At 43.3% G+C, this 14984-nt stretch overlaps 1 protein-coding gene across 12 annotated transcripts in view; it reads right to left on the bottom strand.

Moving 5' to 3' along the window:
• The window catches only part of CTNND1 (catenin delta 1), a 56330-nt gene extending 48194 nt beyond the window's left edge, over window positions 1–8136 (bottom strand). For 6 of the 12 annotated variants that reach the window (XM_077321019.1, XM_077321024.1, XM_077321027.1 and 3 more), the window contains exon 1: window positions 7638–8136. The gene's annotated coding sequence lies outside the window, so the exon portion shown is untranslated. Of the gene's footprint in view, window positions 1–7278; window positions 7499–7637 lie in introns of those variants that run through there. The other 6 variants (XM_077321026.1, XM_077321029.1, XM_077321033.1 and 3 more) reach the window with 3 other exon arrangements.
• Between the last annotated feature and the right edge of the window lie 6848 nt (window positions 8137–14984).

Raw genomic sequence — 14984 nt, 5'->3', positions numbered from 1 at the left:
GGCTGGTCTCCCCTTGTCCTGAACAGATGCTCTCCTGATAGAAAATATGGGGAAAGTGGCTGGGGGCAAGAGCAGAATAGCTGTCCAGTTTTAAAAGGTCACTAACAATGGAAAACAACATGTTTCTAGAAGGTGTTTAGCCAAGAACATGATAAAAGGAGATCTGTGAAGGAAACAGGGCATCACTGTTAGTTCTACAAACTCAACTCCAGGGCATTTCCATCATTTATATAGGTGTACACTTAGCTTTGTTGAGGCGGAACTGTGGCCAACCAGCATGAAGTGCTCACTTCCAAACCTATGTCGGTCTTATTCTCACATTACATTTTAAAAGATATACACCTAAATGTGGAACTGTGTGAATCAGCTAGCCAACTGAGGAGAGCACTCACTCCTCAGGCCACACCAGTCTTGGAACTCAGCCAGTGACACAAGAGTAAACTATTGCGAGTATATTCTAGTTTGTTTCCCCAAGATTATTTTTAACATGTAGGGACTGCAGCAGCCATCTTAAGTGGAACAGTCTGGGGAGCCTCACTCAGCATTTTGGCTTTGTTTGGCGACTGTGGGTCCTGGCAATAGCTGCAAGCTGAAGAACTGCAAGAGGGCGTGTCACAGGACTTGCTCCTATTTAGCAACAAAAGTGGTTATGGCTGCATGGGGCTAGCAAGAAGGCAAACCAATTGCCTTTCTAATGGCAACAGTAGTTCTTAATCTCATCATTAGTAAACTAGTTTCAGCAAGTCTCCTCTCATAACACCTTACAAATTTTGAGAGGGCCTGGGGCTCAGCAGCAGAACACCTGCTTTGCATGCAGAAGGCCTCACATTCAATCTCTCGCATCTCCAGTTAAAAAGATATAATTGCAAGGGATGCAAGAAAGTTCTACCCTGCCATTCACTCAGTGTAGAGAATGTGGATTTCAAAATGCAGTTTTATGAGCTGTTCCATTTTCCCCACGCTTATCCCTAGACAAGAATTGAGGAAGAACTAGCTTACTAGTAATGTACCAGTTTGACTTCCCTAGAATTATATCAATGGTCTTCCTTACCTCTCTTTGTCCCACTGAGAACCAGTTTGGTGTAGTGGTTAGGAGTGCATACTTCTAATCTGGCAAGCCGGGTTCGATTCTGCACTCCCCAACATGCAACCAGCAGGGTGACCTTGGGCTCGACATGGCACTGATAAAGCTGTTCTGACCAAGCAGTAATATCAGGGCTCTCTCAGCCTCACCCACCTCACAGGGTTTCTGTTGTGGGGAGGGGAAAGGGAAGGCGACTGTAAGCCGCTTTGAGACTCCTTCGGGTAGAGAAAAGCAGCATATAAGAACCAACTCTTCTTCTTCAATAATATCAGGGCTTTCTCAGGCCCACCCACCTCACAGGGTTTCTGTTGTGGGGAGGGGAAAGGGAAGGCAACCGTAAGCCGCTTTGAGACTCCTTCGGGTAGAGAAAAGCTGCATATAAGAACCACCTCTTCTTCTTCTTCTTCATCTTAGATCTCCAGCAACTGGAAAAGGCAGAAAGCGTACTTCCATAACAGTATAGTAAACTTTGTAACTGACTTCCATTCCTCCTATATATCCTTCCTCCAAAGCTCTATAGGAGGGGTGACCAAACGGTGGCTCTCCAGATGTCCTTGGACTACAATTACTATGAGTCCCTGCCAGCATGGTGCTGGCAGGAGCTCATAGGCTTTGTAGTTCATGGACATCTGGAGAACCAGTTTGGTCACTCCTGCTCTATCGATTCATTTTAGCCCAATGATTAATGGCCCTTTAAGGGAATCCATAGTTTTGGAGGAGGGGAGCACATTCAGAACTTTGTGGGGCAAATGGAGGTGCCTGATGGCTTTGGACATCAGTGAAGTGGAGCTGATTCCATCCCAAAGATAAAATCTCAAATCTTTAATTTCTTCCCTGGATCCTTCAAAAAGTAGCACACAACAAAACTCATTTCACATATAACATTCAGGAACTAGGCCAGTCTCTTTCAACCCGTTGAATGTGGAGGAACCCCTGAAATAATTTTTCAGACTTTGAGGAGCCCCAGAAGTGATATTATCTGGCCATACCTGGAGAAGTGACATCACTATCCACACCCTTAGCCATACTTTTGCTCCCTACCCCTGTCTTTATTACTACTTTGCTGGCTCTGCCTCATGTAGGCCAGAAAGAAGAGTAGGAGCTCAGAAGACAACCCAGACACACACATACCACACCATTTCAGAGCTTCCACGGCTGATGCCTATTTTTTATTTAAATTTATAACCTGTTCTGTCCACCAAAGGATGACTAAGACCCGTATATGTATATACATAGCATATTCTGATATAATGCAAACTTAAATGGACTCCGAGGAATGGTGGAGGACAGGAAGGCCTGGAGGATCATTGTCCATGGGGTCGCGATGGGTCGGACACGACTTCGCACATAACAACAACATTCTGATATAAATGAAGCTGCATTGCCGGGAATGCTGTTTTATGTCCTAGTGTTTTACTGGGTGGCATTCAGTTGTTACATGGTACATGTGGTTGGTGGCAGTACACTGAAGGTTAAGAAACCCCATGTTAGCCAAGGCCTCCATTGTCCAGTAGCCACACCAGCTAACACACGTACCAGTTTGTTTGGATATGCAGCAGGATATAAATACAGGTATATTGTTTTCATGAATATTAAACATGAGATTTAAACATGAGATTCTTGAATTCTTATTAGTCCAATAGATGATGTTTCAAATACATTTTACAGCACACAGAATGCAGATAGCCATGCCACTACATGGTCAGAGAATGACTCAATTGAAGTAGCATTAACAATGTACTGTCAGAAGCAGTTCTGTATCTTGAGGAGGTCACAATCTAGCTTTCAATGGGGTGGGGGTTGGAGGGAAGAATGGGAGATGACATCATGCTGTCTCTTCCGGAATCTGCTCAGCCTCCTTCATCAGTGCTTTTTAACCACATCTGCCCACCTTTTCCTTTTTTCAGTTTGCGTGGTTACACACAGGCCGCAATATAGGAAACTTCACTAGAAAGGAGTAGAGTAGAAAGCCACTATGGTTTCTACTTCCTTAAAAAGTCACACCATAACCTTGTCCCACACTCTGATGACTCAGATAATGGTGACAACCAAGCTCAACCCCATCCCCCAATTTGTCCCTAAACCCATTCTAGCTCTTCAGACAGCTGACAAATCCCTTGATTAGTCAGTTCTTCAGTAGGTCTTACATCAAGTCTTGCATCATCATGTTTCCAGGATAAACGCACTCTCACTCATCAATGGCAACATCACCATCTCTCAACATTCATCACCTCAGTGACCTCAACGTACAGAAGTGCTTTGTTCTAACGCTCTATATTTAGCTTATCGAAATCCAGACAGAGCTGTCGTGCTACTTGAAAAACTTATCTATCTCAAAAACTATTTGTATCTGACAAAGGGAGCTTTGATTTTCCAAATTTATTTCTCCAAAGTCGTCTCCAAGGTGCTACTAGACTTGAATCCAGCTATTCTATTGCAGACCAACATGGTTAACCTCTGAAACTATTTGGAAAATTGTATGGTTCCTAGAATATCACATCTATTAACAGCTCCCATCTATCAGGAAGTAGCCAAGAGAAAAAGAATTGAACAGCTATTCTGAACCACAGTATTCCTTTCAATCATAGACAACTGTGGGAAATATAATCTCCTCAAAATGATGGGATATAAGCCTTCTCACACAAACAACCAGATCTCATAACAGCAACAGCTACCAACACAGCTTAAAATCTGTACACCCCCTCTGAACTATGCAGAAGCTGTTGCTTCTCTTGTGAAAAGCAAGAACAGAACTGAAAAACTGAGAGTATCCAGTTCACAACACAGGACTAATATCCACAAACGTGGTTTTGCTTGTTTGGCCACCTCACTTCTCCAGCTGGCAACACTTCTCCATCCAGCTCCTGATCATCCTGATTTAATGTGGGAAGCAAGTGGTTTAACTTGAAGTTTAAGGAACCTGTTTTTATCCTAAATGATGACTCAGACTCCAAGTCAAACCACTTGTTTCCTACAGGTTAAAGACAATTAGCTGATATTTTAAAAAATATAAAATATAAGGCCACATAAATAAGCAGATAACTTATTTTGCTTACCCTATCTTCGTTCCAGGAAACACAAATGTTTAAAGAAGCCCTGGTTAAAGGAACATGTTCAAAATGCACTGTAAGTTTTACAATAAAGCTACTAACTCCACATTACTGGCTTTGCCCCCTGTCCTCTTCGGTACCGTGGGCTGTTGGTGCCTGAGATTTACTTGCAGCTGTACTCTGAGGATATTATACATCTCCAAGCACGTCACTTCCTTCCTATTTGAGTTCTAAAGAAGGCAGAGGAAAGGAAGTGACACACTTGAAGATCGTAGATGCTAGTTTTGGATACACAGCTAGTAAATGTACACTCTACAACGGCACACAAACAATACAAACTCATAATTATGACAGCCCCCATAGACAGATAATTATAAAATATAAGGGAGAAGCATTGGCTATGCCATGCAGCTGTGGGAAGAAGGCTGTATGTAGACCTGGGGCAAGAACCAAGCCCCACTACGGTTGTCTGTTTTATATCAGCCCCCTCTTCCCATTACCACCAAACTGTCAAGCTAATGTGCCCTGCCTAGCAACATCCCAAATTTTCAACTCTGTTGCCTCCCATCACCCACCTACAGCAGAAGCCAATCCTTACTTTATTTTTTTTCACTGGCATGGAAACATGTATATATGAACTGTGCCAAACCTGCAGAAGAGCCAATGGGAGGAAGTGATTACAGATTAGGGCAACTAAATCCTGGTTTCAAATTCTCATTCTGCCACGAAGTTCACTGGCTCTCCTCTTTAGCCTGCCTTACAGGCTGCTGCAAGAACAAAATGAAAGGAGTGGGAAAATTCTAGAGCAGCAAATAGGCCAAGGCACACTTGGTTTGTCGTCCCCCCTTTAAGATCAGTTTGTGCTCCTTTCTGCCCTTTCTTTAAGCAGCTCAGGCTGGCTGGTGCACACAGGATATTTATACTGTTTTATCTTTGCCCTGTGCGATAGTTTAGGTAAAGATGCAGCAAATGGTCAAATATCCCAGTGTACTGAGTGGGGATTTGAACCCTGGCATCCTGATTCCAATGCAAAACTATCCCCCACAGCACCCCAATTCCAGAACTTCTTATGTCGGGGAGTTAATTAGTCTTTTCAAGAGCTCCTTTGAAGAAAACTGCAACAGGTAGATTTCTGTATCACTGGTCTTTGAAAAGCCATGGCAACTCTCTACAATGAAGGCAAAGAAATCTCAATACGTGTACATTCTAGTTGTGACACACTTGAAGATCTATCGTAGATGCTAGTTTTGGATACATAGCTAGTAAAATGGGATCCATCCAGCTCTGTGCCCTTTGAAGCTCGCTTGACAAAGGAGCTTTGGGGAAGAACCCTGCCAACAAGGAAGCAAGCAAGGCATCTACAGTTCAGGCATTGAAGGGTTGAACTTTGCTTCCTCCAAGGGCAGCAGTACATTTCATAGAGAACTTGTGAAATTACTACTTAGTAGTGAGCTCCCATAGGTTAAGAACTTGGTCCCATGTATCTTTTTTTGTTCTAACCCATCTAAGCAGGAAAAAGGTGACTACTAACTCCATGAGTGAGAGTATTTACCCAGGCTACATGATGCCTATTTGAAGTCTCTAATTCTAACCTCTCCCAGCACCTGCTGCTCAATCTCTTCTTTGCTGCTAACAATCATCAACAGTTTGAAAATCAGTTTGCTTTTCTATGTGCAATCCTTCACTTTTCAGTCTGACTGCTTGATGTTCTGGTCTCGAAACTAAGCCTTAACTACTATCCACCTCATCAGGAAATACACTTGCAGCCCAAGAGCATAATTATATTCTCAAAGTGGAAGATGAGAATTCGGCAAGGTTGGCTTGAACCTCTAAATGGCTCTTCCTCTAACATTAAAGCATTTATCTCCAGTTCTCAAGAGAACTGGAGAGACTATGTACCCAACCAATCTCCCGCTTCCTTTGTGCTAGGGAGGAGATGGTTTCTTCAGTTACATGCATTTCTCCACATTGGCAGAAACCCAGGATTTCTGGCATTTTACAGATTACTATAGTGTATCACAATTTCTGGACCCAAAAGCCATACTGCATTTTTGTTGGACCCAAAGATACATAGCCCCTCCCAGGTCCTTTCTGTAGGGTCTTTGTGCTCTGCTTCTAAGGAGAGAAAGCTCTTTCCTTTTAGGTTTAGTGGCCAAAAAAAGGTTATGCAAAACTCAATTATTACCTAGCTCAGAAAACCTGAGCAGAAGCAGCAAAATAAACATAATGACACAGGGCATGATAGAATCAGCCTTCCGTTCAGCTGCTGTATTCCTTTCCACTTTGCCAATCTACTCTCTCACCACAACACACAGGGGAGGGGGCTATGAAATGCATTAGTGTTTGCTATAATCCTTCTCCAGTAGCCACTGCCTCCATAAAATCCAAAATCTAGAGACAGATTTACCTATTTTGGGAAACTGTCTCCAGAAACTCCTTCTGGTTGTCTTTTTCATCACAACAGCAGATTCTACACAAAGGAAACAAAACCTTAAGCTTATGTACATGTGGTCACAACTGACCACCACTTAGGGCCCAAAACAGAAGCAGATCAAAGAAGGAAAAATTAGTTTGGGCCATATACGCAAACAGATCATGTTCAATCAGGGGTGTGGGGGCCTGGGGGGGGGGATTCTGAGTGTCCTGCCAGCTTCTAGACCAACAACATTTATGAAATGAGCGATTCCAGTTACTACAGACTGCCATACAGTGAGTATTTGAGGCTGCAATCAGACAACAGTCCTTGGGAATAAAACCCCAAAAGCAGCTGGTTTCAAAAGCATTCCTGCATTCAGAAGATTCCTCGAATTATTAAGCACACAAGAACGCTGCCAGTAAAGACACTCGCCGAGTATTCTCAAATGAAGTCCAGTGGCCCAAAGAACTGCTCAATTCTTTGTAGTAATGAGATCCGTTGCATAAAACGCACACGCCCCACAATCTGAAGCAGGTAACGTGGACCTTTGCGTTCCACTGCTGAATGGCAAAGGCCCTCGTCCCAACCAGGTGAGACTGAACCCTCCACCTTTTAAAGAAGCTTTACATTATCCCCTCCCCCCGAGAAGAAAGTTCGGCCTCACTATGGAGTCCTGTGCGAAGCGCTTGCTGGCGAACAAGACAAGGAAGGCCACCACCCAAACGCACCTGGGGGAAAGCAAAATGGGATCCACCCAGCTCCGTGCCCTTTGAAGCTCGCCTGACACGGGAGCTTCGGGGAAGAACCCCGCCGAGCCGCGCAGATCCCGTCTTGCTCCGGAGAAGAGGTGGGAGTTGGGGGGGCTTCGTGTTCTGTTTGAAGAGCCGCGAAATCAAGCCCTCTGCCCTGACCCTCCGTCACATTCCTCTCCCTCGGCCCTCGCCACAAGAAAGGAAGGGGGAGGGGACGGCAAGGAGAGCTCCTCGCAGCGACGGACGCAACACTCGCCGAGCGCAGATGCCCTTCCACACGAACTAAAGTTGGGGGGGGGGGGGGGGAATCGGCGCTTGTTCGGAAACAGCCTTACCTTTGTCTGCTTCGCCTCCTTCGGGAGCCGCGCAGCTCCTTCCGCGGATGCTAACCGGGCAAGTTTGGCTTCTCCCCCTTCGAAGGCTTAAAACGAGAGAGGGGAAGAGGCAGGAATGTTTTAGTTAAACAGCCGCCGCCGCACCTATTCCTTTCTTTCACGCCTCGAGCATTCAGGTTGACAACTTCGAATAAAAGACTAGACTGAACGTCTATTTTGCCCCTCTGCAAGCACAAGAAAACGGGGGAGGAGAAAATAAACGTGCACTTTCCTAACAAAGCGCTAAAGAATTTAAGAATAAAATGTTTGCCAAGTCAGCATTTAAGGGGAAATAAAGCAGGCGAACGAAAGTCGGGCGCCTCGGTTTCGCACCAGCTTCTTTTTTCCGGATTTTTTCCCTTGCGGGACCTTTCTCTCGATTCCCCCCCTCCCCTTTGCTCAGCTCCAACACCTAAAATGGAAGTTGCACCCAGCCAAAAGCAAAGCAAGCTGGGTGGTGACAAACCGTACGCTTCAGCCCAGCCTCTCTTTTCCTAAGTGATGTCAGCTTCTGCACAGCTCCAATGGGAGGCAGGCATCAATCAGGGAGCCGTCGTTATCCAATAGGAAACTTCATTGTACAATTTTCCCCCCTAAGATAAGAGCGATCACATAAAAGGGGAACTACTAGGAAAGATAACTTTTACAATCATTAACCCGAGAACAAAGGCAGATTTTCGCCTGAAATATACATACACGATGCTTCGTTCTGTTTCCATTGAAGGATGCACTGGTATTTTATTCGCAAACAATAGAACAGACCCAGATTTCAACTTGATTTTAATGTTTCCAGCGCTTTAGATTATGCACAATAGCATCTTTGCAGACCAATGCATGGTTTCTCGGAAGTAAATAGCAGCCGCCCTGCACATACCTAGCGCTATATACTGAGAGTTGTGGCCCACTGAATTCAATGGAATTTAGGACTGCACATTTAAATTTTCGTTTATTTTACTTTGCCGTCCTTTGTGTATAATCTCGCAGCCTCAAAAATAACGAGAATGGAATTTCAAGATCCTACCTGAACTATTTTAGGATTCCGTTTAAATAGCCAAAACCAAATTAAGTGATTTGCAGTCAAATCTTGATTTGGGGGCATTGTTTAATTATCAACCCCCAACTTCTCCCCCCCCCCAAAAAAAAGTATTAAGAAATTACTTCAAGTCTACAATAAACACATAATTTCTTCCCCCTCCCCTTACACCCTATTTCATTAGAAGAAACAGTTTTTCTTCCGCTTATATTTTTTCTTGTGCCTTGAAGGATGCAACTCTGCGTTTTACAGCTTTACTTGGAGATAAATTCAACTTAAATTAATTTGATTTATTTACATTTGTGTAAACCTAAATTAGGACACGTGAGATTATTATATATATATATATATATATATATATATATATATATATATCCCCCTTCAAGGATCGCTGCCTTGTTGTGGCAAGGGGGCTTGCGTAGTTCAGTGAAGCTATGAGCTATACCGTGCAGGGCCACCCAAGACGGACAGGTCATAGCTGAGAGCTCTGACAAAAGGTGATCCACTGGAGAAGGAAATGGCAAACCACTCCAGTATCTTTGCCATGAAAACTCTATGGACAGTTCCAATAGGCATAACGATATGACGCTGGAAGATGAGCCCCTCAGGTCGGAAGGTGTCCAATATGCTACTGGGGATGAGCAGACGGCTAGTACGAGTAGCGCCAGAATGAATGAAGCGGCTGGGCCAAAGCCGAAAGGACGCTCAGTTGTGGAAGTAACTGGTGGCGAAAAGACAGTCCGATGCTGTAAAGATTTTTATTCCATAGGAACCTGGAACGTCAGATCCATGAATCAAGGCAAGCTGGACGTGGTTAAACAAGAAATGACAAGACTGAACATCGACATTTTAGGAATCAGTGAACTAAAATGGACAGGAATGGGTGAATTTAATTCAGATGACCATCAGGTATACTACTGTGGACAAGAATCTCGCAGAAGAAATGGAGTAGCCTTCATAATCAATAAGAGAGTAGGAAAAGCAGTCTTGGGATACAATCCCCAAAATGACAGAATGATCTCAGTTCGAATCCAAGGCAAACCATTCAACATCACAGTGATCCAGGTCTACGCCCCAACCACTGCTGCTGAAGAGGATGAAGTTGATCAGTTCTATGAAGCCCTACAACACCTTCTAGAAGCAACGCCCAAAAATGATGTGCTTATCATCATGGGGGATTGGAATGCTAAAGTAGGAAGCCAAAAGATAACCGGGATAACAGGCAAGTTTGGCCTTGGAGTACAAAATGAAGCAGGGCACAGGCTGGTAGAATTTTGTCAAGAGAATACAATGGTCATAGCAAACACTCTTTTCCAGCAACCCAAGAGACAACTCTACACATGGACATCACCAGACGGTCAACACAGAAATCAGATTGACTATGTGCTCTGCAGCCAAAGATGGAAAAGTTCTATCCAGTCAATAAAAACAAGACCAGGAGCTGATTGTGGTTCAGATCATGAGCTTCTTGTTGCAAAATTTAGGCTTAAATTGAAGAAAGTAGGGAAAAGCACTAGGCCACTCAGGTATGAACTAAATCATATTCCCGACGAATACACAGTGGAGGTGACAAATAGATTTAAGGAATTAGATCTGATAGACAGAGTGCCTGAAGAACTATGGACGGAGGTTCGCAACATTGTACAAGAGGTAGCAACTAAAACCATCCCAAAGAAAAAGAAATGCAAGAAATCAAAATGGCTGTCTGAGGAAGCTTTACAAATAGCTAAGGAGAGAAGGGAAGTGAAAGGCAAGGGAGAAAGAGAAAGATACACCCAACTGAATGCAGAATTCCAGATAAAAGCTAGAAGAGATAAGAATGCCTTCTTAAATGAACAGTGCAAACAAATAGAAGAAAACAATAGAATCGGGAGGACCAGAGATCTTTTCAAGAAAATTGGAGATATGAAGAGAACGTTTCATGCAAAGATGGGTATGATAAGGGACCAAAATGGTAGGGACCTCACAGAAGCAGAAGAAATTAAACAAAGGTGGCAAAATTATACAGAAGAACTATACAAGAGCGAGCTTAACATCCCTGATGACCACAATGGGGTAGTTACTGACCTGGAGCCAGACATCCTGGAATGTGAAATCAAATGGGCCTTAGGAAGTCTGAGCAACAATAAAGCTAGTGGTGGTGACAGCATTCCAGTTGAACTATTCAAAATCTTAAAGGACGATGCAGTAAAAGTGCTACACTCAATATGCCAGCAAATTTGGAAAACTCAACAATGGCCACAGGATTGGAAAAGGTCAGTTTACATTCCAATCCCAAAGAAGGGCAATGCCAAAGAATGTCCAAACTACCGCACCATTGCACTAATTTCTCATGCTAGCAAAGTTATGCTCAAAATCCTACAAGCTAGGCTCCAGCAATATGTGGACCGAGAACTTCCAGAAGTACAGGCAGGATTTCGAAGAGGCAGAGGAACTAGAGATCAAATTGCCAACATACGCTGGATCATGGAGAAAGCTAGGGAGTACCAGAAGAACGTCTACTTCTGCTTCATTGATTATGCTAAAGCCTTTGATTGTGTGGAACACAACAAATTGTGGCAAGTTCTTAAAGAGATGGGAATACCAGAGCATCTTATTTGTCTCTTGAGAAATTTATATGCAGGTCAAGAAGCAACAGTGAGAACTGAACATGGAATCACTGACTGGTTCAAAATTGAGAAAGGAGTTCGGCAAGGCTGTATACTGTCGCCTTGCCTATTTAACTTGTATGCAGAGCACATCATGAGAAATGCGGGATTAGAGGAGTCACAAATTGGGATCAAGATTGCAGGGAGAAATATCAACAACCTCAGATATGCAGATGATACCACTCTAATGGCAGAAAGTGAAGAGGAACTAAAGAGCCTGTTGATGCGGGTGAAGGAGGAGAGTGCAAAAGTTGGCTTGAAACTCAACATCAAGAAAACAAAGATCATGGCATCCGGCCCTCTCAATTCCTGGCAAATAGAAGGGGAAGAAATGGAGATAGTGACAGATTTCATTTTCCTGGGCTCCAAGATCACTGCAGATGGGGACTGCAGCAAAGAAATTAAAAGACGCTTGCTCCTGGGGAGGAAAGCTATGGCAAATCTAGACAGCATCCTAAAAAGCAGAGACATCACCCTGCCAACAAAAGTGCGTTTAGTCAAGGCTATGGTCTTCCCAGTTGCAATGTATGGCTGCGAAAGTTGGACCATAAGGAAGGCCGAGCGTCAAAGAATTGAGGCTTTTGAACTCTGGTGCTGGAGAAGCCTCTTGCGAGTCCCTTGGACTGCAAGGCGAACAAACCGGTCAGTCCTAGAGGAGATCAGCCCTGACTGCTCTTTAGAAGGCCAGATCCTGAAGATGAAACTCAAATATTTTGGCCACCTCATGAGAAGGAAGGACTCCCTGGAGAAGAGCCTAATGCTGGGAGGGATCGAGGGCAAAAGAAGAAGGGGACGACAGAGAATGAGGTGGATGGATGGAGTCACTGAAGCAGTAGGTGCAAACTTAAATGGACTCCGGGGAATGGTGGAGGACAGGAAGGCCTGGAGGATCATTGTCCATCAGGTTGCGAAGGGTTGGACACGACTTCGCACATAACAACAACAACAACATATATATATATATATATATATATATATATATATATATATATATATATATATATATATATATGTATGTGTATGTGTATGTGTATGTGTATGTGTATGTGTATGTGTATGTGTATGTGTATGTGTATGTGTATGTGTATGTGTATGTGTATGTGTATGTGTATGTGTATGTGTATGTGTATATGTATATGTATATGTATATGTATATGTATATGTATATGTATATGTATATGTATATGTATATGTATATGTATATGTGTGTGTGTGTATATATATATATATATATATATATATATATATATATATATATATATATATATATATATATATATATATATATATATATATATATATAATATTATAACAAAGGGGAATTTAATTTAAGGTGAATTTAATTCAGATGACCATCAGGTATACTACTGTGGACAAAAATCTCGCAGAAGAAATGGAGTAGCCTTCATAATCAATAAGAGAGCAGGAAAAGCAATCTTGGGATACAATCCCCAAAATGACACAATGATCTCAGTTTGAATCCAAGGCAAACCATTCAATATCACAGTAATCCAGGTCTATGCCTCAACCACTGTTGCTGAAGAGGATGAAGTTGACCAGTTCTATGAAGCCCTACAGCACTTTCTAGAAGCAATGCCAAAAAATGATGTGCTTATCATCATGGGGGATTGGAATGCTAAAGTAGGAAGCCAAAAGATAACCGGGATAACAGGCAAGTTTGGCCTTGGAGTACAAAATGAAGCAGGCCACAGGCTGGTAGAATTTTGTCAAGAGAATACAATGGTCATAGCAAACACTCTTTTCGAACAACCCAAGAGACGACTCTATACATGGACATCACCAGACGGTCAACACAGAAATCAGATTGACTATGTGCTCTGCAGCCAAAGATGGTCCCCTGACCACTTGGCCACAGTGATCCATGCGACAGTCACCTCCAGAATAGATTTCTGTAACTCGCTCTACGCAGGCCTACCCTTGTCCCTGACCCAGAAACTACAGCTGGTACAAAATGCAGCTGCCAGGGTCTTCACTGGAACATCTTGGAGGGCCCACATCCAGCCGGTGCTGAGGCAATCTGCATTGGCTGCCAATTGCTGCCCGGATCCGTTGGTTTTAACCTTCAAGGCCATACGTAGGTTGGGACCCACATACTTGAGGGACCGCCTACCGCTCTATGCCCCCCGCAGGGCCTTACACTCTGCAGGTGAGAACCTGTTGGTCGTCCCCGGCCCGAAGGAAGCGCGCCTAGCCTCGACCAGGGCCAGGGCTTTTTCAGTCCTGGCCCCTACCTGGTGGAATGAGCTCCCAGGTGATCTGCGGGACCAGCGGGATTTGTCAGCTTTCCACAGGGCCTGTAAAACGGAGCTCTTCCACCAGGTCAATGGTTGTACTGGGGTCAGCGAATCAGGGACATCGCTCCCCCCCTAGGAGTTGGAGTGTACACTACTCCCCTATCCTTTCCTCTTCACTTCTTTGATAATTGGGGGAGGGATGGGATTTTTAGCCATCATGTTAGTAGATGGATGTTTTAATGGGAATTTTAATGGGATTAGTTGTTGTCGAGCCTGTCGGGAGAGGCGGGAAATAAATCTAATAATAATAAAATAATAATAATAATAAAATAATAATAATAATAATGGAGAAGTTCTATACAGTCAGTAAAAACATGACCAGGAGCTGACTGTGGTTCAGATCATCAGCTTCTGGTTGCAAAATTTAGGCTTAAATTGGAGAAAGTAGGGAAAAGCACTAGGCCACTCAGGTATGAACTAAATCATATAATTGACGAATATACAGTAGGTGACAAATAGATTTAAGGAATTAGAACTGATAGACAGAGTGCCTGAAGAACTATGGACGAAGGTTCGCAACATTGTACAGAGGTAGCAACTAAAACCATCCCAACGAAAAAGAAATGCAAGAAATCAAAATGGCTGTCTGAGGAAGCTTTACAAATAGCTAAGGAGAGAAGGGAAATGAAAGGCAAGGGAAAAAGAGAAAGATACACCCAACTGAATGCAGAATTCCAGATAAAAGCTAGAAGAGATAAGAATGCCTTCTTGAATGAACAGTGCAAACAGAAGAAAACAATAGAATGGGGAGGACCAGAGATCTTTTCAAGAAAATTGGATATATGAAGAGAACTTTTCATGCAAAGATGGGTATGATAAGGGACCAAAATGGTAGGGACCTCACAGAAGCAGAAGAGATTTTAAAAAGGTGGCAAAATTATACAGAAGAACTATACAAGAGCGAGCTTAACATCCCTGATAACCACAATGGGGTAGTTACTGACCTGGAGCCAGACATCCTGGAATGTGAAGTCAAATGGGGCTTAGGAAGTCTGAGCAACAATAAAGCTAGTGGTGGTGACAGCCTTCCAGTTGAACTATTCAAAATCTTAAAAGACGATGCAGAAAAAGTGCTACACTCAATATGCCAGCAAATTTGGAAAACTCAACAATGGCCACAGGATTGGAAAAGGTCAGTTTACATTCCAATCCCAAAGAAGGGCAATGCCAAAGAATGTTCAAACTACCGCACCATTGCACTAATTTCTCATGCTAGCAAAGTTATGCTCAAAATCCTACAAACTAGGCTCCAGCAATATGTGGACCGAGAACTTCCAGAAGTACAGGCAGGATTTCGAAGAGGCAGAGGAAC

The sequence above is a fragment of the Paroedura picta genome, chromosome 2, assembly GCF_049243985.1.
Source record: "Paroedura picta isolate Pp20150507F chromosome 2, Ppicta_v3.0, whole genome shotgun sequence".
NCBI lineage: Eukaryota > Metazoa > Chordata > Lepidosauria > Squamata > Gekkonidae > Paroedura > Paroedura picta.
The sequence above is the reverse complement of the archived record's forward strand: the minus strand, read 5'-3'. Positions and strand labels throughout refer to the sequence as shown.